General features: G+C 41.4%; 1 long non-coding RNA gene across 2 annotated transcripts in view; it reads right to left on the bottom strand.

Annotated features, from left to right (window-relative positions):
* LOC121286917 overlaps positions 1 to 19,234 on the bottom strand; it is a 51,475-nt gene extending 32,241 nt beyond the window's left edge. Inside the window, exons 1-3 of one of the 2 annotated variants that reach the window (XR_005945102.1) lie at positions 19,168 to 19,234; positions 16,642 to 17,021; positions 2,681 to 4,914 (exon numbers count right to left, since the gene is read on the bottom strand). This is a non-coding gene — a long non-coding RNA (uncharacterized LOC121286917). Of the gene's footprint in view, positions 1 to 2,680; positions 4,915 to 16,641; positions 17,022 to 19,167 lie in introns of those variants that run through there. The other variant, XR_005945101.1, reaches the window with a different exon arrangement.
* Positions 19,235 to 22,954: the final 3,720 nt, after the last annotated feature.

The following is a 22,954-nucleotide window of genomic DNA, read 5'->3' as shown; positions in this document are numbered from 1 at the left end:
AACCCATACTACCTAACTTGTTGGGACAGTTAGGATGATCTTCACAATGTATCTAACCCTTGATATATGACCTCGGACTGCTTCATACTGGCTTGAAAAGCAACAGACATGTCACTTTGCTGGGTGCAAAAACACCTAGATATAGGGAAAATCATCCATTTTATATGCTTGTTAAAAGAGGATGAATGTTGGTGAAAAATAATCCCTACCTCTCAGGATTGGGAGAGCTGCCTAAGCCTGTTGAGTTAGCAAAAGGGGTGCATCCATTAATTTCCATCAACGTTCTGGGGGGAAGGGGTGGTCACCATTAACTAGAAGCCTCATAGGACCAACCACATTAGAACTGGCTAAATAGGTCAGAGGCTGGGAATTGTGTGGCAAGTAGCTACCCTCCTGTCTTTCCACCAGCTACAAGGCACAAGTTGGGAGGGAGTTTGAGCACTCTCCATTTGCTGGGATGAGTGTAGCTCCAACAATATTCCAGGACAAGGGTAACAGGGACGTAGGAACACCATCATCTGCAAGGTTCCCTCCAACTTACATCATCCCAACTTGGAAATATATCACTGTTCCTTTATTGTCATTGGGCCTAAATCTTGGAATTCTCCCTAACAGCACTGTGAGTATACCTACACTACATAGACTGCAGCATTTCAAGAAGGTGATTCACCACCAACATTCCCAAGAGCAATTAGGGATGGGTAATAAATGCTAGTGATGCACACATCCCATGAATGAATTCTTGCCCCAGTGCTTGGGAAGGAAAGCCATTCAGGATCATGTTCCTGAATACTATCCAGTGATTCCTTGTGTGAGGAAATATTGGGCACATCTACAATTCCCTCCACATGCTGATAGCCACAGCCAAGGCTCATGCATGAAGGATGGCTGCTTGTTTGAGGAACCATGGAATTGTTCCCCAGCAGCCAGTTGTTTGGAGAGGAAAGAGAATCAATTGCTGCTGGAATTAGAACTTGAACCTAGATTTATCATAGATCCTGTCATCATGTTGAAGCTGTTACGGCTGAAGCTCAGGCCTCATGTATTATCAGAGAAGCCCATGATGGCAGATGTATCTTGAGGATTGTATTACACCAATGGAATTTAAAGGCTCCATATCATCTCCTAAAGAGCATTCAGACTTAGCTTTGCAATGCAAAACATGGTCAATTATTTTTACAAGGTCCATGACAACGTGCCTAGAAAAATAATTATATCAATAAACTCATTGACTGTTTTGGGATAGATCAGGGTGCTGAATGCACAGTAGGGGTGCTGATTTGTTGCCCCACTTTGTAAAGGAAGCATGTGATGGATACTCATCAGAAATTCTCAAAATCAGTTCCTGGCCTGTGCTAAGTGAGCTGATTACAGTTGGAGAAGCAACATAGTTTCTTTTCAAATGGTTGTCCAATTCTGTTTGAAATTATGTAGTCTCTGGTTCAATAGCTACTTGTGATAAAATAGTCTGACAATATTTCTTACAACTCAACCTTTATTTCTGTAGAGACTACACTGAGTGTTATTCCCTTGATAGCAAACCACTACCTGGTGGAAACAATGTTTCACTATATTCTTCATAGCAGCAGTCTCTGTACCTAAAAAAAATCTTTGTGCAAATTGTTTTGTGGAATTTTGACACAAAAGGGACTAAAGTGACCTGGTCTGTAAAGTGCTTTGGGGCACCTTAAATCATATATCAAATCAAAGAATTATACAGCACCAAAGGAGGCAATTCGGCCTACTGTGCCTCTGTTGGCTTGTTAGAACATAAGAAATAGGAACATGAGTAGACCATTCAGCCCCTCAAGCCTGCTCTGCCATTCAATAAGATCATGGCTGATAATCTTGTGTTTCGACTTCCACATTACCATCTAACACTGATAACCTTTGATTCATTCGCCTAACAAGAATCTATCTACCTCTGCCTTAAAAACATTCGATGACCCTACCTCCACCCATCTTCTGAGGCAGGGAATTCCAAAGTTGCATAACCCTTTGAGAGAAACAAATTCTCCTCATCTCTGTCATAAAAGGGATATTTATTTTTTGTTGTTCAAAGACCTTTTGCTGCACTCCCCACCCCCTTTCTCTGTAGTCCTGTATTATTTCATTTTTAAATACATATCCACTACCCTTTTGAAAATCACTATTGAATCTGTTTCTACTACCCTTTCATGCAATGCATTCCCAAATCGTAACAACTCACTGTGTTATAGCGCTTCTCATCTTCCTCCCCTGGCTTTTGTCAATTACCTTAAAGCTGTGTTCTCTGGTTACCAAACCTCCTAGTGGAAACAGGTTCTACCTACCTCTCAAAATCCCTCATATTTTTGAATACCTCTACTAAATCTCCCTATAACTTTGCTTTAAGAGACCTTCACTAGTCTCCTCATTTAACTGAATTCCCTCATCCCTAGTCCTATGCAAGTTTTTCCTTTTAAAGAAATAGATGTGTCCACCTCACTTCATCTGTCACAAATTGGATTATAAACAGAGAAAGTAAGACAATTTCCTACTTATCTTATGGTTCAACATGACTTAGTCTTCCTCCCTCCCCAAAGTCAGGAACTAAAGATTTACCAGCAGTCATCAATGTACAGAAACTTCCCTCAATAGTTAACTTCTGATGTATCTATTTAGATAATCTCACAGGAAGTACATAAACAGTGGACTTAAGTGGGCAGTCCAGTTAAACACAGTTCCATGTTAGCAATGAACAGCACAACCGTGCTATCACCCAAATGAGCATTTATGGGGGAATTGACTGGTTACTTTTGGTAAATTAATTCCAGCCATGCTGTGCAATAAGAGCTAACACTATGTGATTTTATACAACATTTAACTCACTGATTTCAAGCTTGTGCTGTGTCGCCCCTTTCCATTGTTCAGAGCAAAGCTGCACTGCTCAGGCAAACAAAGTAGTTTCTGCAGGAAAGGAATTATTTCAACTCTTCACCTAGTCACGGGACGGAGAGGTGTGGGATGGGGTGGTAGGGTTGCTGTTGGTGGTGTATGGTGATCAACAAACTGCAATTTCATACTTCATCTTTACTAAAGAAACTTCCAGTACAAGAACAGCCCACAAACTCAGAAGCCTGTCCTTTTTGATAGATCAAACCCACCTCCACCTGTATATATTTCCATCACCCCTTCTCTAGCCAGAAAGAAATCTCACTCACTGGATGCTATTTATAATATCCACTTCAATGCCTTTTCCTGATTTTATTATGCATTAGGTGAAAAATATTGCCCGGCTGTCCTTCTTACTCCTAGCCTCATTTTTAATCCTTGTTCCCCGGTTTTTAAAGCCTTTAGCAGAGGGAACAGTTTGCTTGGATCAACTTTCCACATATCAATCAAAATCACAATTAATATTTACATTTATATAATTGCTTCTCCTGTCAAAGGGCTCAAGGTTCTTCATTAAATGGGCAATGTCTGGAGGCAGCATATACTTGTTTAAAATTTCAATCAAATCACTTGAATTTGTTTTCTTTAGAAAAGAGTTTGAATTCCCTTGACCTTCTCTTATAAGTTAGATTCTTGGTACCCAAAGCTACCCTAGTTTTTGCCTCTATCCACTCAAGCCAATACTGCCCTTGTGTTTAATATGAAAGTGTTACAGAAATAAAACTTCAGAATATTTACTGATTTATTTTTGAGGATAGAAACTAAGCAAAAAGCAAAGGAAATATAGACTCAGATTCACAAACCACCTTAGTCACATCTTCCAAGAAACCTCAAAGTATCTGACATACAACAAATTACTGAAGTGCAATAACTTATTATGTAGAAAAACATGGTAGCCATTTTACACTTAGCACTGTCTCAAAAAAGCCATGAGATGCATGTCTAGTTAATCTGTTTTTGTGAATTTTGATTGAGGAAGGAATGGTGCCTAGGATTAGCTGGAAGAACTCTCTTGAAAATCTGCATCAAATTTACTGAAGAGGCAGACAAGTCCTGTAATGTCCCACCCAAAGGGCAGAAACTGACAAAGCAGTGCTCCCTCGGTAATGCACTGGAGCGTCAACCTAGGTTGTGATTACAACTTCCTGGATTGGGATTTAACAAGAGGTAGCGATGCTTCCAAATGAGCCAGCTGCAGATTTAAGATCTAAATGCAATCCTTTCCTACTGAGCTTACATTAGCTTTACTGAAATCCGCAACCATTTCGCAACAACATCATTGCAAGTGTAACCCTGAGCCCTCTGGAAAGGAATTGAGACAAATCTGCCTTCAGACCAGCTTGCATAGATGGTCCCTTGGTGCATTCTGGTCTGCTATCCCTCTGGTCAGTCACTCTGAACCTGGGCCCAATTCCAGTAACATGACTGGAGTCAACCAACAAGAGGCTGCTGCTTTGCAGGCTGCATCCAGCTGAGGTCCTCAAAGGCCTCACAAGAGGAGCAACCACAATGGCTGACTCAGCAACAAGCTACTGTGGAAATGGAACCCAAGGCAATAAAAATGACCATTAATGATTTTTGTGCTTTTAGTTCTGTACCAGGTAGTGTGTTTGCCAAATGATTCATCAGGAAAGTGGGTGCCCACATTAATCTATTGATGCGAAATGGCCCAAAGTTCAGTTAGAACAATTTACAACAAAGTGATGTGAGTAAGTGATTTTCAGTGTGTGGATCCTCACCCCATTCACTACTGTAATTGTAGTGTGACTCGACAACCACATGCACTGGATTATAAGCGAGTGGAGATATATTTACTCTTGACACAGGAAATATTAAGTGCATGAACAAAAATAGTACCATATCCACTTGATCCCAAGGTACTGTATAATCTATCTGCATATGCTAGAAATAAGTATTGGCAAAAAGACAACTTACTTAACTTCTTTGATCCAAAATAATATGTGAAGGTTATTCACAAAAATCAGATACTCTATCCGCAATCTGGAATCAGAATAAATTGGGATTATTTTTAAACAGCAGCATAATGTATCCACCAGATGTATGTGAGACATAGGACCCACCCAATTTTGGAGTCCCCTTTCTAAATGGACTACAAGGCCTGTTCTTTTTTAAAACAGAACTCCATTTGCACTCATGACAGTTATTGGTTCCTGGGCAACAAATAAAATGTCAGAACTCCAGCCACAGTCCCATCACCTACTCTGTCCCGACCCTTTTCCAGGCCCTTCTCTGCCCCACGCCGGCCGAGGTCCTGTTCTGCAAAAAGCCCGAGGTCCCAATGCATGACCAGGCCAGGAATATCTTTCCATTTTATGTAGAAGATAATATTTCTGTATTGAAATGACATCAATGGGATTGGGAAACAACGCTGCAGAACCCCCAGTGAAACCTTCATTGAACCCTTCCAATTCCCAATTCACAATTTTTTCAGGAGTGACGTCCTCACTGCTAAACAATCACTCTCACTCACAGTTTATGATGATAACATTTCAATAAACTTGCATTTACATAAAGACTTTCACAGCCTCAGAATATGTCTAAGTGCTCAATAGCTAATGAAGTACCTTTGAAAATATAGTCACGGTTATAATTTACGAACCATCCAGCCAACATGCTGTTCCACAAACAGCAATGGGATAAATGGCCAGACAGTTTGTTTTAGTGATGTTGGCTAAGTGGTAATTATTCACCAGAATACCGGGGAGAACTCTTCTGCTCTTCTCCAGATAGTGCTGTGTGATCATAAAACACCCATCTGAGATGGCAGATAAGTCCTTAGTTTAATGTCTCATCCAAAAAAAAACCACACAAAAAAAATCTGACAGTGCAACTCTCCATCAGTATTGCACAGAAGTGTCAGCTTGGATTATTTATAGTGGAACTTGAGCTCACAACTTCCTGACTCATAGCTACCACTGAACCAAGGCTACAACAAGTTTTGGAGTGAAGCCTTTATTTTCAGCATAATCTCATGGTGAGTGATGAAAGTTAGTGGATAACTGAAAATTCCAAATTTTGGTACAGCAATGCCCTTGGCATTGGAGCGAATAACACTCACACCTTTATTGTAGAAAAATATTTAATTGTTTGAAGGAAGACAGTCATTATGCAAATAATCACTTTATGGTGGATAATCAGGAAGGCTGATATTTGCAATATCCAACTTTGTGCTATATTTCACACCAAACATACTAAATGCAGACAGTGTAACAACAATAAAAATTCTGGTTGCCAATGTTGGTGATTTCCATTTGAGTATGGCTCCAAACCCTGCTCTCAGCCATTGAACCAATCAAAGGTAGTGTTCAAAAATGAAAACAATGACTCAACGAGCTGAAACATTAACTTTGCTTCTCTTGCTACAGATGCCGCCAGACCTGTTGTGTATTTCCAGCATTTTCTGTTTATCTTTCAGATTTTCAGCATGTGAAGAATTTTGCTTTTGTGTGAGGGTAACATTTGACTGCGAATGATAGAGGAGACAGAATGAGCCTGAGCTTGTGCTCCTGAACATTATGTGGTTAGGAAGTGCGTGTGGACAGACAGTGAACTAGGACAGGATCAGATTCATCCTTTGTACCATTCCAAGCATCAAAAAGCTTGCTTGAGGACACTTTGGTTTAAAAGCTGGAATTCCACCAATCTCTTGTAACTCCTGCAGGAGATTGACAGATGTTGTGAAAGGGTGTAAATGCCCATTTATATTGTTTCTCTGAGAGATCTATCAGGCTACTACTTGACTGGATGAGTGTAACTCCAATAACACTCAAGAAGCTCAACACCATCCAGGGGAAAGCAGTCCACTTGATTAACACCCCATCCATCACCTTAACATTCACTTCCTCCACCACCAGTGCACAATAGCAGCAGTGTGTACCAGCTACAAGATGCACTGCAGCAACTCACCAAGGCTCCTTCACCCTCCAAACCTGCAACCTCTACCACCTAGAATGACAAGGGCAGCAGATGCATGGGAACACCACCATTTGCAAGTTCCCTTCCAAGCCACACACCATCCTAACTTGGAACTATATTGCTGTTCCTTCACTGTCACTGGGCCAAAATCCTAGAACTCCCTCCCAAACAGTAGTATGGGTGTACTTACACCACATGTACTTCAGGGGTTCAAGAAGCTGGCTCCTGTGAGTTTCAGTGACCAAAACTGAACCTAATACTCCTGATGAGATTTGACCAAAGCTCTGTCAACTAAAGTATCAGTTATGCAAAAAATGAGTCCCTTCCTCATTTTTATATTCCAGCCACTTTGAGATGAAGTTAGTCCTTATGAAAGCAATAATTTTTATTTGTCTAGCACCTTTAACATAGAAAAATGACCAAGGTGTTTCACAAAAGCATAATCAAAGAAGTACTAAGATAAAGAAGGAGATATTAGAAGGGGTGACAAAATGTTGAGTCAAATAGGTGGGTGCAGCAGACGGTAAAGAAGGCAAATGTTTTGCTGGCCTTCATAGCAATAGGATTCGAGTACAGGAACAGGGATGTTTTGCTGCAATTATACAGGGCTTTGGTGAGACCACACCTGGAATATTGTGTGCAGTTTTGGTCTCCTTATCTGAGGCAGGGTGTTCTTGCTATAGAGGGAGTGCAGCAAAGGTTTACCAGACTGATTCCTGGGATGGCGGGACTGACATATGAGGAGAGATTGAGTCAGTTAGGATTATATTTGCTGGATTTCAGAAGAATGAAGGGGGATCTCATAGAAACCTATAAATTCTAACAGGACTAGACAGGGTAGATGCAGGAAGGATGTTCCCGATGGTGGGGGAGTCCAGAACCTGGGGTCACAGTCTGAGAATACAGGGACTGAGATGAGGAGAAATTTCTTCACCCAGAGAGTGGTGAGCCTGTGGAATTCGCTACCACAGAAAGTAGTTGAGGCCAAAACATTGTATGTTTTCAAGAAGTAGTTAGATATAGCTCTTGGGGCGAAAGGGATCAAAGGATATGGGGAGAAAGCGGGGCTATTGAGTTGGATAATCATTATGAATGACGGAGCAGGCTCGAAGGGCCGAATGGCCTACTCCTGCTCCTATTTTCTATGTTTCTATGTTTTCAGGAGGGTCTTGAAAGGGAATTGAGAAAGGGAATTCTGGAATTATAAGGTATAGTTTATAAGAACAGAGGGATCAAGGGTTGGGTATCTTTGAAGAGGGGCAATGACAACTGTTTTGTAAGGAAAAGAGGGAACTATTTGTAATATCAGTAGCTCCAGGAAGACTACACCTGTGACAATGCATTCCACCATTGTTTACATATAACCCAAGACAGTAGCCACCATTTTAATTGCCTGCACCTCTTGAGGATAGATGTGCAGGGGGTTAAAACATAGGCAGTGTGGTGGGAGTGGGTCTAATGTAAAAGAGGCCCAGGACCTATCCTCACCCAACATTCCCAGTTAAGTTTATTTGACATTCAAACCTGGTCATCTCCTTATTCTACATGTCAGCAGTGAATAGAAGTAGACCAGTGTGCTCTACTGTAAGTCTCAAAAGATAATGAAAAAGATTAGGAATATTGGTCGACTCAATTGTAAGATTAATCGGTAATATCATAGACAGATCCATCAAATCTGTGAACAAGTCCACAGTATGTGGCCGAGATCATAGTCATTAGCTTCCCTTGACTCATGAACACATATCAGACATTGTTGAATTCCAGTGACGAAGTGATATTTGAATGTGCTATGTACAAAGCAGAATGTTAAGCTGCCTTTACTGAGACCTATGACTCATGAGATCTGTGTGACCGATGGCCAGATATTCATTCATTCTTGTCTTATGGGAAGGCCACTGCCCACCCATCCCCACCTCCCCCTCCCCTGCAGGCATGGAGCTAGCTGATGGTTACAAGTTCCATAGAAAGCAGAATGCATAATAATAATCACAACCAGTGAGACTGGATTGCCAGATATATGTGATGAGTAAGCAGATTCATCTAATCCCAGTTTATCTATTCAGAAAACAATACAATTATTTTGGAATCAAATGATTCCAGGGCTTTTGCCTCTATGGCCTAACCTGAAGTGTACATCATGACTTAGAAATGGCAGTTTGTCATAGATTCATTACAGCACAGAAGACCATTTGACCTGTCGAGCCTATGCTGGCTCTCTGTATAGCAATCCAGTCAGTGCCATTTCACTGCTCTTTCCTTGTAGCCCTGCAAGTTTATTTTCCTCAAGTACCCATCCAATTTCCTTTTGAAATCATCGATCATCTCCACGTCCACGCCTACGTAAGCAGCAAGTTCCAGTTATTACCATTACTGAATAAAAATGTTCTTCCTCACTTTCTCCCTGCATCTCTTAAAACCATAAATCTCTGTCCCCTAGTCCCTGTATGATCAATTAATAGGAATAGCTTTTCTTTGTCCATCTTATCTAAACCTATCATAATCTTGTAAACCTCTATCAAATCTCCTCTCCTTTGCTCCAAGAAGAATGTGTACAGATTTGTATTCTTCCTGCAATAACCCCAAGAAGAGTCTGCAGATCAACTCTATCATTAATAGCACAATTTGGCCACCTGACAACAAACTGGTGACGAAGATAAAATAGGATTGAACAGAAGAAATCAAGCTAAAAGAAATCAGCACTATACCTCACCCAGTGATGGTAAGTAGCAAGCTCTGTTAGAATTGAAGAAGTTATCCCCTCTCAAAATGCCACAATTTGGGAGAATTGATCCTTTTGAGCAAGCCACAGACAATTGGTCTCAATATAAAGAACTCCTCGTTCTTTTTTCAAGCAAATGAGATTACAGGGGAAAAGAAGAGGTGAGCAATCCTCTTGAGTACTTGTGGGAGCAAAACCTATAGCTTGATTCTAAGTTTTACATCAACCAGTGCCTCAGATTCCAAGAATTTTGATGAATTGGTGGACCTCGCGAAGTGTCACTTTCAACCCAAACCTTTAGTCACGATGCAGAGGTTCAGGTTTAATTTGCAAAACAGAGCCCCCGGTGAGACAATTGTGTGCTACATGGCAAATTTGAAGCAGCTAACGGAACATTGTGAGTTTGGTATACTCTGAATGACAGGCTCGGAGATTGTTTAGTACGTGGTGTGAAAGAGGACACTATTCAGTATTGTCCGAAATGAATCTGGATTTCAAGAAGGCACTGGAGATAGCGCTGGCCATAGAAAGTGCAGTAAGAGATTCAAAAGCAATACAGGGTGTGCAAAATGGCGCTGTCCTCCACATTGTGTATGAAACATCAGCCGAAAGAGGTGTGAAAAAGCGAGACTCTGCTGAGAAGCGGGAAACAGCCCCTGCTAGCTGGAGAATTAAGAAAAATAATTTAGCAGTGAAATTGAAGAATAATTTTAATAGAGGTGGAAACAATCAATCTTTTAGCAATTGGCAGCTTAAAAAAATCAAATGCTACAATTGTCATAGAAATGGACGTATGATGAGGCAACGCAAGGAAAGATTCAAGCAGGCATGTAAACAAAAGAAGAAGCTCAATGAAATCTACAGTGTAGAAGAACCTGAAACAACAAATTCAGACATTTACTTGTTGTTTAATCTAAAAGTTGGAAAGACAGAACCAATATTTGTCACAGTGAAAGTAAATGGCAAACCTGTTAGAATGGAAGTGGACACGGGAACTTCCACTACAGTAATTGGGGAACATACCTTCAGACATTTGAATAATGATGAACATCAATTAAGTTTAGAAGAAACAGATACCAAGCTAAAAACATACATGGGTGAAGACATTCAAGTAAAAGGCATAAGCAGAGTAATTATCCAATATGGGAGCCAATCAGCAAAGCTACCCTTGATGGTGGTAGCAGGTGAAGGCCAAGTCTCCTGAGGCAAAATTCGCTCAAGGAGATTAAATTAGAATGAGCTGAAATTTTCTAGTTGAGAGCAAGTGGGCAGCCAGAGCTACTAAGAAAGTATGCCTCCATCTTCAAGGATGAACTGGGGAAAATCCAGGGCCTGCAGGCCAAGATTCATGTGGATCCAGAAGCAACCCCTCGCTTCATGAAGTCGAGACCGGTACCAAATGCCGTGCGAGAAAAAGTCGACATTGAACTGAGCAGGCTAGACAAACTGGGCATTATACAACCTGTTCCGTTCTCAGAATGGGAAGCACCCATAGTCCCCGTCATTAAACCCAGCCAAAGTGTCCAAATTTGTGGAGACTACAAACTGATGGCTAATAAAGTAGCTAAGCTAGACAGGCACCTCATTCCAAAAATCAAAGACCTGTATGCCAAGCTGGCAGGAGGAACGAAATACACAAACCTTGACATGAGTCATGCTTATCAATAACTAGAGTTGGACAATGCCTCCTGGGAACTTGTCACAATTAATACCCACAAAGGGTTGTACCAATATACATGATTGCCTTTCAGTGTCTCCTCCGCTTGTGCCATCTTTCAGAAACAATGGAACGCTTACTGCAGGGACTGCCCCAGATTGTAGTCTACTTAGACAATGTATTGGTGACAGGATTCACTGAAAAATAGCATTTCGCAAACTTAGAAGAAGTCTTAAAAAGTTTCTTGCAAGCTGGAGTGCATTAAAAAAAGTGCATGTTCCAAGCGAGAGAGGTAATCTATTTGTGTTACTGGGTAAGATCCACCTGGTTGAGGAGAAAGTGAGAGCTATAAGAGAGGTACCTGCGCCAAAGAACGCCTCAGAGCTCAAATTATTCTTACGAATGATCAACTATTATATGTGGTTCTTACCCAATTTGTCTACAGTTCTAGCCCTCCCCTGCATTCTCTACTCAAACAGAACCAATATTGGTCTTGGGAGGTGCCCCAGAAAGAAGCTTTCGTAAAGGTGAAACAATTGTTGCACTCGTCCAATTTATTAGTGCATTATAGTCAGACAAAAGAATTGGTGCTGAAATGTGACGCATCTCCCTAAGGAGTGGGAGCAGTGCTCTCTCATCGGATGGACGACGGCACAGAATGGCCAATAGGTTACATATCAAGAACACTCACCACAGTGAAAAATGGATACTCGCAGACAGCAAAAGAAAGCCTGTCTATCATCTTTGATGTCAAGAAATTTCACCAGTACGTACACAGCCACCATTTTACAATCATCTCAGACCACAAACCATTGCTAGGATTGTTTAGTGAGCACAAGGCTATACCACCCATAGCCTCAGCAAGACTACAACAATGAGCTTTAACTCTGGCAGCATATGAATATACTTTTGTTCATAAGCCTGGCAATCAAAGCGCAAATATCGATGCCCTTAGTCGTTTGCCTTTACAAGAAAATGATGAGCATGTCCCAGTTCTACAGGAACTTGTTTTACTGTTAAATTTCTTAGGTTCCTCACAGGATTCAACAGATCAGAGATTGCACAAGTTGGGACCCAGTCCTAACTCAGGTACGAGAACAAGTGCTACATGGTTGTTCGCAGGAGCCCGTATCTGACAAAATGAATCAGTACTTCATCAGAAGACATGAAATAACCAGCCAGGATGGCATCTTATTGTGTGGAGCACAAGTGATAGTTCCTCCAAAGGGAAGAGAGCCACTTTTAATTGAACTACACAGTGCACAGTACACAGGAATTTCCCGAATGAAGACCACAGCACACAACTATCTGGCCTGGGATGGATGGCGAAATAGAGAGTTTAGTAAAGCACTGGGTGCAATGTCAGTAACTGCAAAAGTTGCCAGTGACAGCTCCATTACACCCATGGGAGTGGCCAGGTAGACCCTGGGTGCGGTTACACATTGTTCCCAGGAAAGGTCCAACGTAATCAATGTTTCCAATCATTGTCGAAGCCCATTCAAAATGCTTGGACGTGTATAAAGTGAAGTTGCTGATGTCAGTGGCTACAATTGAGAAACTACGTCAGAGTTTTGCCATTCATCGACTACCAGAAGTAGTCATTTCCAATAACAGCACGGCATTTACGAGTGCTGAGTTTCAACTGTTCATCAGTCTCAACAGTGTCATTCGTGTGAAAACTGCACCGTACCACCCTTCCTCAAATGGACTGGCCAAAAGGGTGGTTCAAATGTTAAGACAGGCATGAGAAAGCTAACTGATGATTCCTTGGCAACCAAGATAGCACGCTTTTTCATTGCAGGACTACCCCTCACACAACTACAGATGTCACAGTTGCAGAGTTATTGTTAAACGCCATCTCAGGATGAGATTGAGCTTAATAATGCTGAATTTAGAGGGGAGGGTGGAAATGGGTCAGGGAAGCCAGAAAACTAGACATGATTGGTATAGTCATGGGAGGAAGTGGGAGAGCCGGTATACCTGAAAAACTTTGGGGAAGGACCAAAGTGGTTACTGGGTGAAATAAGTGTGGTGACTGGACCTCTATCTTACCACATCGAGGTGGAAGGCCAGATCATTTGTAAACATGTGGACCACTTAAAGAAGAGAGAGACAAATCACTCAGATTTGGTTCCACCAGAGATCATGACTGGGTCTGCGTTTCCTGTCGAGGATACTCAGCCCAGGACAGACATGTCTGATGTTTCTGTAAGGGCTGAGATACATAATTGCAAGCACCCACCGAAGCACCTGACGTTCAGGCAACTCTGGAAAAGGAGGATCCTGACAAAGAATCTAAAGTTGTGGAGCTGTGACATTCCACATGTACCAGGAAACCACTTGAAAGACTGAAAGACTGAACTTGTAAATTCCTTACCCAGTGTAAATATTATGTATCTTGAAAAATATGTATTTGTAAATATAATATGTATAGCTGGAGTTAAAGGGGGAGGAATGTGTTAATTACGGTTTTATTTAATGTGTAAAGTACTTTAAGAATAATACTTAGTAGGCAAGATCACATGACCTGTAGTAACCAATAGGAGAGTAGTGCAGTCTGCCTCAGGAGGAATGTATGATAGAGTTGGAGTTGAAAGCACACGTGTAATTGTTGCTGAGTATATTGTAAATAAACTTAATGTTTCCATCCAAGAAGTGTCTGCAGATCAACTCTATCATTAGCAGCACAACTCGGCCACCCTGCAACACCCTCCAAGAGCCTAAGGCTGTCCAAACCTCCAGGTGAGGTCTCACAGAGCCAGGAACTACCGTACTTGAGAGAAGTACCAACCTTAGTACAGCAGCACCAGCCTGCTCCACCTCCATGAGTGTGCTTGAGAGACTTGAATCCAGTCCATTTTGGTTGGAATCTGAGCCAACTAAAATAGTGATCTGGAATAGGAAACTCAGCTTTTGGAGGCATCATAAACAAATCTCACTTGCTATTCTGTTTAGAGCGTGGGGTCCTGGTCCAGCTTCTTACAGAATATTTCCGAGAAACAAAAACTTCTGGAGGGAATATTCATTTTTAGAATCCAAAGAGATTGAATATGATAGAGTGGAAAGAAACAGGGTCATACTCGCTTGTGTGCTCTCAGATCATATACTAACTGTGGGTGAGGGGGAGCAGTCATAGGGGCTGTGAACTTTGCATTGCTTCTAATCCTAGGTACTTAGACTCACTGTAGTCCTTTTGAAAGGAAAAAATAGTGTGGGACTGAGAAGAAACAGCCAAAACCTTTTCTCAGATTAAGTCATTCTTCAACCCATAAAAACTTAGTAGATGTTATAGCACATAATGAGGAAGCCAGGACTCAGATATACACAGCATATGCTAACTGAATTTTTCTGACTTTCCGGTGAGAATATTCTGCATACTGTCAGCTAAATGTTGTATTGCGAGAGCCAACAAGCAATGGTGACAATAGAAAGCCTTGCCATCTATCTTTTGGCCAGTCAGATTAATGAGAAAGCTTGGTGCTTATTGACATCTGACTGAACTTTTGGTACAACAACGAGACACATTTAGATCCTGTTACAGGGAACAATAATACACCTAGAACCTGTTATTGGGAATAATTATACACATCTGGAACCTGTTATTGGGAACAAGGATTCACACCTGGAAGCATGAAACATATTAGTGGAAGCAATGATACACATCTGGAACCAGTTATTGGGAACAACGATACACATCTGGAATCTGTTACTGGGAACAACAATGCCACCTGGAACCTATTATTGGGAACAGATTCACACCTGGAGCTTGTTATTAGGAACAATGATTCACATTTGGAACCTGTTATTGGGAACAATGAGATACACCTGGAACCTGTTATTGGGAAGAAGGAAGCACACCTACAATTTGTTACTCGTCACACTTGAAATCATAGATTGAGTTATTTGATGGACCTGAAACCTGTTCTTGTCATCAGTTGCAACTGGAACCTATCATGGAATCTCTGGGGCAAACTGGAATCTGTCATTAGCAACACAGAGTCACATCAAAATTCGTCAGTGGGAACTATGAGGTATATTTAAACTAGTCTTATGCAATAGTTAGAGACACCGAGAGTCTGTTCAAGATTACTCTGTAACAAAACTGGAATATAAACTTAAAGGGCATAGAGTTGGCAAATTAATTTCAGTATATATAAGTGTAAGGTGGTACATTTTGACAGGAAGAATAAGGAAGTCACATGCTGCTTTGAAAATAAGAATTTAAGTGGGGGTAGAGGAAAAATGGTATCTATGGATGTAGATACACAAATCACCAATAGTAACAATGCAGTTTATATAGGAGATATGACTATGCTTATTAATATACCCTTCTATTCCTTTCTTCCTCATGTGCTTAAGTAGCTTCCCCGTAAATGCATCTGTGCTATTTGACTTAATTATTCCTTATGGTAATGTGTTCTAATTTTTGTCACTCTTTGGGTATAGAGAATTCTGAATTCTCTTTGGTTTATTAGCGATTATCTCATAGTTATGGTTTTTATTTTTGGTTTCCCCCATAAGTGGAAAAAAATTCTCCACATTAAGATTATGGAAGGGTTGATAAGGTAAAGATCTCAATCAGGCCATCATCCAGCCTTCCTCTAAAGAAGAGAAACTCAGCCTATTCAATCTTTCCAGATATTTACAACCCTTTCAGTCTTTCTATAATTTTTGTGAATCTGGGTTCCACCTTCTCCAATATCTCTATATCCTTTTTATAATATGGAGACAGGACTATGTAACTGCTCCAAGCATGGTTTAACCAAGGTGCTAGACAAGTTTTGCACGCCTTTCCAATTTTTAAATTCTAGCCTTCTAGAAATTAAGTTTGGTGCTTAGTTTGTTTTTTCTGTATTTATTAACCAGTATTACTACTTTTAGTGATTTGTGTATCTGTACCTCTAGATTCCTTTGTTGCTCAACCCTATTTAGATTCTTGTAATCCCAGCAGTATGGGCCTCTTTATTGGTCTCTGTTGGGCAGTAGCTGTGCTACAATTGAGTTCAATGTCTTATGATCCCTTTTGGATAGTGCAGGTTTAAGTCATCAGGAATGCCCATGATGTCTGCTTGGTAAAATAGATTGAAACAGAGATCATGCATTAAAAAATGGCTCTTGGGCAAAATACCAGAACAACACCACCAAGGTGAAGCAACATGCTACTGTCTCCCAGCAACAGTCAGCACATTGAGTAGAAAAGGGAAGAAATGTTGTTTTTTTAAAAAAAAGTTTCTAAAGAATGAATTTTGCAGACCCTAGGTTTCTAATGATAGAATCCAAATAATTCTGGATTTTGATTTTGTCTTTGGAACATCAAATCCATTGAAAAAATGGTAAATATTAGGTCAGGAATTAGCTATTTGAGCATATAATTTCACTGAGGAATAATGTTAAATAAAGCTTATATAACACTTACCTAAATTGGAGAAAGCCTCAGATGTGCTGACTCTCCTGCTTAAAGTGCTGAAGTGCTTGGCTGCTGTGTTCCTGGGCCAGCTGAGGGCCCTCTTTAAGGAGGTATGGTGCCCTATTGTTCCTTGAAGGCCACTTTTTAAAAAGATGTTCTTTCTCCAATTTACACCCATGTTTTTAAGTCGCTGATACAGGTCCTGCGTCCTTTTGTTCCCCAGCATTTTAGAAACTTTGTGACTGGGTACTGAGGTCAAAGCTGTTATGATGCCAAAAAAGATTCATGTTTGTATTTGGTGTGCTTTTTAATTATACACTTTAGTTCGCTGCAACTTGGTGTTCCACGTGATTACTCTTTCGTCTCCATTTTCTGCCTTTTGCTACTTTCTGTGTAGTAAAATTATGCTCATTATGCAGGTGAAGTGATTTAGTCAGTAAACTTGAATCATTTTAATTCACTTTCAAAAGGATTGTTTAACTTACTGACGGGGATAAGCACAGATTAAGTAGGCTTGAATATTCCAAAACACCAGCTCAGTGGTAACTATGAAAACTGACCAATGCCTTTAACCTGCAATGCCACTCAATCCCGAGTGAGTTTAATGAAGCAGCACTGCTGGCAGTGAGGTTCGCTGAAGGTTACTTTTACCAGAAGCTCTGGAGGCAATGTGAATCACCTAAAGAGGTTACTTGTGCCAGTGACTCTGGGGGCAGAAATACCACTAGGGGAAGATATTAACACTGCAACCAGAGAAAGGGAGAGAGACAGAGGCAGAGAGAGCACCATCTTTTCTGGCAAAGCACTTAGACCACCTGTACAGGCCACTGTTTAATTTTTCTCAACTCTCCCTCTGCAGTTTTTTTCCCTAGCTGTTAGAGAAAGTAAACCAGCCAGAAAGTGAAATCACAATTTGCAACTATAGTTGATCCTTTTGGAATTGATAGTGGCTGTGCATCCATTTTCCAGCCACTGGGACTTCTGCAGAGCTAAACTGGCTGAATTCTCGGCTTCTTGTGGGGAGATCTCATAAAAACAAACAGGTTTTCCAAGTGGTAGCCCTTAGTGAATCTGGCAACTTTACTCTAGGGTCTGCAAGTTACTCGAGACCAACACATCACCCCACTGAAACAAATAACTTTTTAAACATCCATATGTACACAATTGTTTACCTTTCACCCTGATGTTGTGTGACAGGAGGAGGAAATTAAAGATCAGTTTGAACACAGTGCAACTTATAGTCTTCTGACCTACAGCTCATTGCTATTAAGTGCATTCAGAAGTTGGAGGAACGTTCTTGGAGAAGAGAAGAGAAGTAAATCTTTCACAATAAGGTTCTTATCAACATCATCTGCATCATAACATGAGTATTTATGTGTAAGGCTACAGAGTTTTGGTACAGACTTGTGGGGGTGTGGTATCCAGAAGAGGGTATCATATGTGAATTTGAAGCAATTTATGGGGTTGTGGTGGGGCGGGGGGGAAATAATAGCAAAACGCAGCCTGAAAAGCACACTACTACACTGCAATATAACATTTTACAATCTGACTTGACCAGCTGTTGTGTTTTTTTTTTAAGTAACATTCACAATTCTGAGGGCTTCCAGTGATTAGTTTCAGCCCACTTGTGAATTTATACCACTTTGCCACGTTCAACATTGGGATGAAGAACAAGAGCCCAACTGTCAGCAAAATGACTGCAGCAACAGAGTAAAAATAACTTGAAGGAAAAGCGATCAGTGCAGAATCATTTTGGAAATTCAACAGAGAGTTTGAGGCAGGGAGGGGGGGAGTAAGAATCCTTTAGTCATCGATTTGAGTGAAAGAGCCTTGAATCATAAGCTTTAAACTGGCAGAGAAAACAAAGCAGTAAAAGGAATTCCAGTTTCTGAGCACGATAGGAACTAAATTTATACTTTTCAGTATCGCTACTTTCAAAGTAGGATGCAGGTGTGTGAATTAATTATTAAAGTACTCATTTAGAGTATTTAAAAATTAATTTTGTTCAAAATAATTATGCCTCAATGACACCAGGTCTGCTCAATCAGTCAGAACCAAACAGTACTGTATATAATTTAGAATGAAAACTTTTCATTGACCTTTCTTTATTACAGGGGAATAAATTCCAATTCTTTCTGGGATTTCAGTTGCAAGTTTCTTGAAGAAGGTTGTTGAATAAAAACTGTTTACAAAATCAAGTTCGAGAAGTTTGACAGAAATGAAAGAATACACAGACTGAATGTCAAAGTATATTTGTAACAAACACACATTGTTTTAATGATCCTTTATTATAAAAGATCTGATTCTTCCCCAAACTATTTTTCATTATTGCTCACCTTTGATCTTGCTTTTTATTGAGACATGTTTATGAATTATTCATCTTGAAAAAAAATTAGACCAACCTCTATTACTTAAAAACTTGCCCGAAATCATGCAAAGAAAATCACTTTCACTTGTGTATAGGGCTGTAACTTTTCTGTGTCAGTTTCAGAAAATAAGTTAACTTCACGTCAAGAAAACTGTCGGTTTACTTACTTTTCTTTTGATTAGTGTTTGTATTTAGTATTCGATCTGTTGTAGAAATCTTGTGCTGTTTTAAAGTGAGCGTGTGATACAGTTATAGGCAGGACATTCACATGGGCAGTCTATTGATAGAAAGGGGATCTATCTCTGCCCATATATGGTTAGAACCTCAAGACTGGCACCAATTCAAGATATCTGAATCAGCTGCTCACTGCAGCATGGGCCACTCAAGGTCAGGGCTTTACAGTGGGGCTTTATTCATAGACATCAGAGTTTGCTCAACATATCTTTTTTGCCATTTTTGTGGTTAGGAGGAGAGTGGTGCCACAGAGAATTAGATATTGAAAGAAAAGACAAGGTTTATTGGGGGAAAATTGACTAAGGCCTGAAAAGAGCCTCAGTGATTGTGATTAACCCATGCTTATTCGTTGTGTGCAGGGGCCCAATTTTCTGTAAGGCTGGCACCACTTAAAGCCAACCTTCACTGAACTTCTTAAAAGTGAAGTGCATTCTGGCTGCAGCAGGTGGCTAATGTGGCTAGAAGGGCCTCTGAACAAAACAACAACTTGTAGATAGATGGCACATTTAACATAATAAAACATCCCAAGGCACTTCAGAGGAGTATTATAAAACAAAATATGATACTGAGACACATAAAGGGATATTAGGTCAGATGATCAAAAGCATCAAACGCTTGATCAAAAAAGTAGGCCTTAAGAAGTACCTGAAAGGAGGAAAATGAGGTAGAGAGGCAGAGCGGTACAGAGGAAATTCCAGAGCTTAGGGCATAGACAACTAAAGGCATGCCACCAATGGTGGAGCCATTAGAATTGGGGATGCTTAAGAAGCTAGAGTTAGAGGAGTGTAGAATCTCAGAAGGTTGTGTGGTTGGAGGAGGTTACAGGGATAGGGAGAGACGAGGCCGTGGAGGGCTTTGAAAACAAGGATGAAAATATTAAAATCAAGGACTGAATTTTACAGGTGGAGCTATTGCTCACTCCTCCAGAAGGAAAGTTGGTGCCGCTTTGACTGACACTCAACAAGGCAGCCTCGCAACAATAGAGCGCTGTGAGATGAAAGTGGGCCTTCCACCCCTCAGCGATTAGCAGCTCTCACAGACCCTGCCGTGTCAGAACTCAGTAGTGGGTGCTGCTGGGACTGCTAGTTGGTCCCGGGATGAAGAAGACATGGATTCCAGAGTGAGGTAATTCAGGGCTATTGAATGGGGAAGGATTGGGGAGCCCGGTGGGGGGTGGGCAGCCAGGCTGGGAGGAACAAAGAGGATTTTGGTAGGCACAAGGCATCTCCCGCACAAGGCATCTCCCCTTTCCTTCCTGCATTTAAGTGTTTGCTTAAAATAAATGGCCTACCCACTCTCATCCACCTGCCCATGTCAGCTGTTTTATGGCATGGGCAGTGTAATATTCAGTTTGGTAACAAGTTCAATTGTCTATTAATCATTTATTTAAAAATGGTGTGTGGGCAGCCGATTTGGGCGGCTGTCTGCCTACAATATTATGGGAACCGGGTTGGGGGTGAGCAGGAAGGCAGTGGGCTAGCCACCTGTCATATTTTACATGCTCTTCCCTACCAAAAACATGCCTGGCGGGTGGGGCCGTAAAATTCAGACCCAAGACTTTGCAATTGGAAGCCAATGTAGGCCAATGAGCACAGGGGTGATAGGTGAATAGGACTTGCTGCGAGTTAAGACACAGGCAGCAGAGTTTTAGATACCTCAGATTTACAGAGGGCCAATTGTTGGAGCCTGCACTGCATTGGAATAGTCAAGCCTAGAGGTAGCAAAGGCAAGAATGAGGGTTTCAGCAACAGATGAGCTGATGAAGGGGCAAAGTCAGATGAATCTATAGAGGTGGAAATAGGCAGTCTTAGTGGTGGCATGAATATGAGGTTGGAAACTCATCTCAGGGTCAAATGTGACACCAAAGTTGCGAATAGACTGGTTTAGTCTCAGACTGTTGCCAAGGTAAGGGATGAAGTCAGCAGTTAAGGTATGGAGCAGGGGCCAAAAAAGATGGCTTCAATCTTCCCATTATTTAACTGGAGGAAATATCTGCTCATTTAGTATGGGATTTCTGATAATTTAGCAACAGTGGAGTTGTCAACAGGGGTGGTGGTGAAATAGAGCTGCTCATCAGTGTACATTTGAAAACTAATGTTATGATTTCAGATAATGTCATTGAGGGGCAGCACAGATGAGAAATATAAGGGGGGCAAGAATAGATCCTGGAGGCCACCACAGGTAAAGATGTGGGAGCAGGAAGAAAAGTCACTGATTAAGCAGATAAGAATAGCTAAGGACAGAACAGTTCAAATGGTGCACTCACTTTCACAAACCTCAGCGCTACTGCAAGCCTCATGACCGCAACTCTCAGCTTGCACACTATATCATCTATTCAACTATGATGGACACATCATCCAAACGCATTTTGCCATGCTCTTTGACACACTTCCCTCTCTCTTGCAGGACAAGGTGACATACAATCAGAAGAAGCAACACTTAATTATGGGGGCACAGGCTTGGGTGCATGTCCTTACCCCCATGGAGGAGATTGTACTCACCATCATTGGAGCAGCCAGAACAGAGGCCATGGCTGAAACCATTGAAGATGACAGTATGTTCCTATCTAATCCATATTCTCACATCCCGCTTCCCTTCATCCACAATGTCATCTGATAGACAAGCTGGAGATGATGTAAGCATGCACCTCTTGCTTCCTCCCATTGCCCTCACTGCAAACATACCATCATGTCTTTCTTCTTTCAGATACCCAAGAGCTACAATCTGGAAAGCACTGGACAGGAACATGAACTGCAAGAGGAGCAGGGCATCACCACTCAATCTCACATTTGCAATTATCAGCTCAGATACTGGCACTGTGCAAACCTCAGAGGGTAGCATAGGGGCAGATCTGTATGTGGTAAGTCTGAAAATGACTTGTCTGCAACCAGGGCTGGGAAAAGGATAGCGTAGGTGTGAGCCCTGGAGAGGGCTAGGTCGCACAAGTGATCTGCTGCAGAGGACTCAAATGAGAACTTTGATGAGGCAGCCTGCAGAAAAAGATTTGAAAGACATGTGCACAGAAATGCTTTTTGCAGTGGCAGGCCTGCCAGATAGTTTGCTGTCACAGAACATGAAGGAGTCTGGCACCAACTTGGCAAGGGGCTTTGCATAGAGCTTGAAGTCCATTCTTCCCAGTGTGGAAATGGTGGTCAACTCCATGAGAACATTTGACCATGATGCAGTGGCTGATGGCCGATGGTTCAGCTTCCTTTGCAGCATAAACAGAAGCCATGCTGCAGTGGAAGTTCAGACTGAAGTCATACAATCACAGCTCATTATCAGGTAGGCCCAGACTGCTACTATCAAGCCAAGGATACTAGTCCTCAAACTGGCTCGCAGGTATCACAGCATTCCAGCAATCTGTCCTCCAATAGATTACGAGGAGTACTGAGGAACTGTCCCATGAGCATCTCTCAGGATCTTCCTCTCTCAGATGATAGCATTTGTCCTACCAGCCATGCCACTCTATCAATGCCCTTGGTGTTGCCTGTCAGTCAGCCAGCCCAGACCCTGTCAAGATAGTGCCACTTGAAGTTGTCCTTCCAGGCCCTGAACTGTTTGAGAGTGAATTCCAAGTCCATATTCAGTCTCCCCCACTGAAAGTCAGCAACCTTACTCCAGATTTGCTGCAGCCACTGATGTACCACTAAATAGGAACACCAGGCCAGGCAAAGATACTCGCAAGACGGGCACTAAGGAAATGCACAAGGGTGCTAA

Source organism: Carcharodon carcharias, chromosome 14 (genome assembly GCF_017639515.1).
Source record: "Carcharodon carcharias isolate sCarCar2 chromosome 14, sCarCar2.pri, whole genome shotgun sequence".
NCBI lineage: Eukaryota > Metazoa > Chordata > Chondrichthyes > Lamniformes > Lamnidae > Carcharodon > Carcharodon carcharias.
This window is presented reverse-complemented; position numbering and strand designations above follow the sequence as displayed.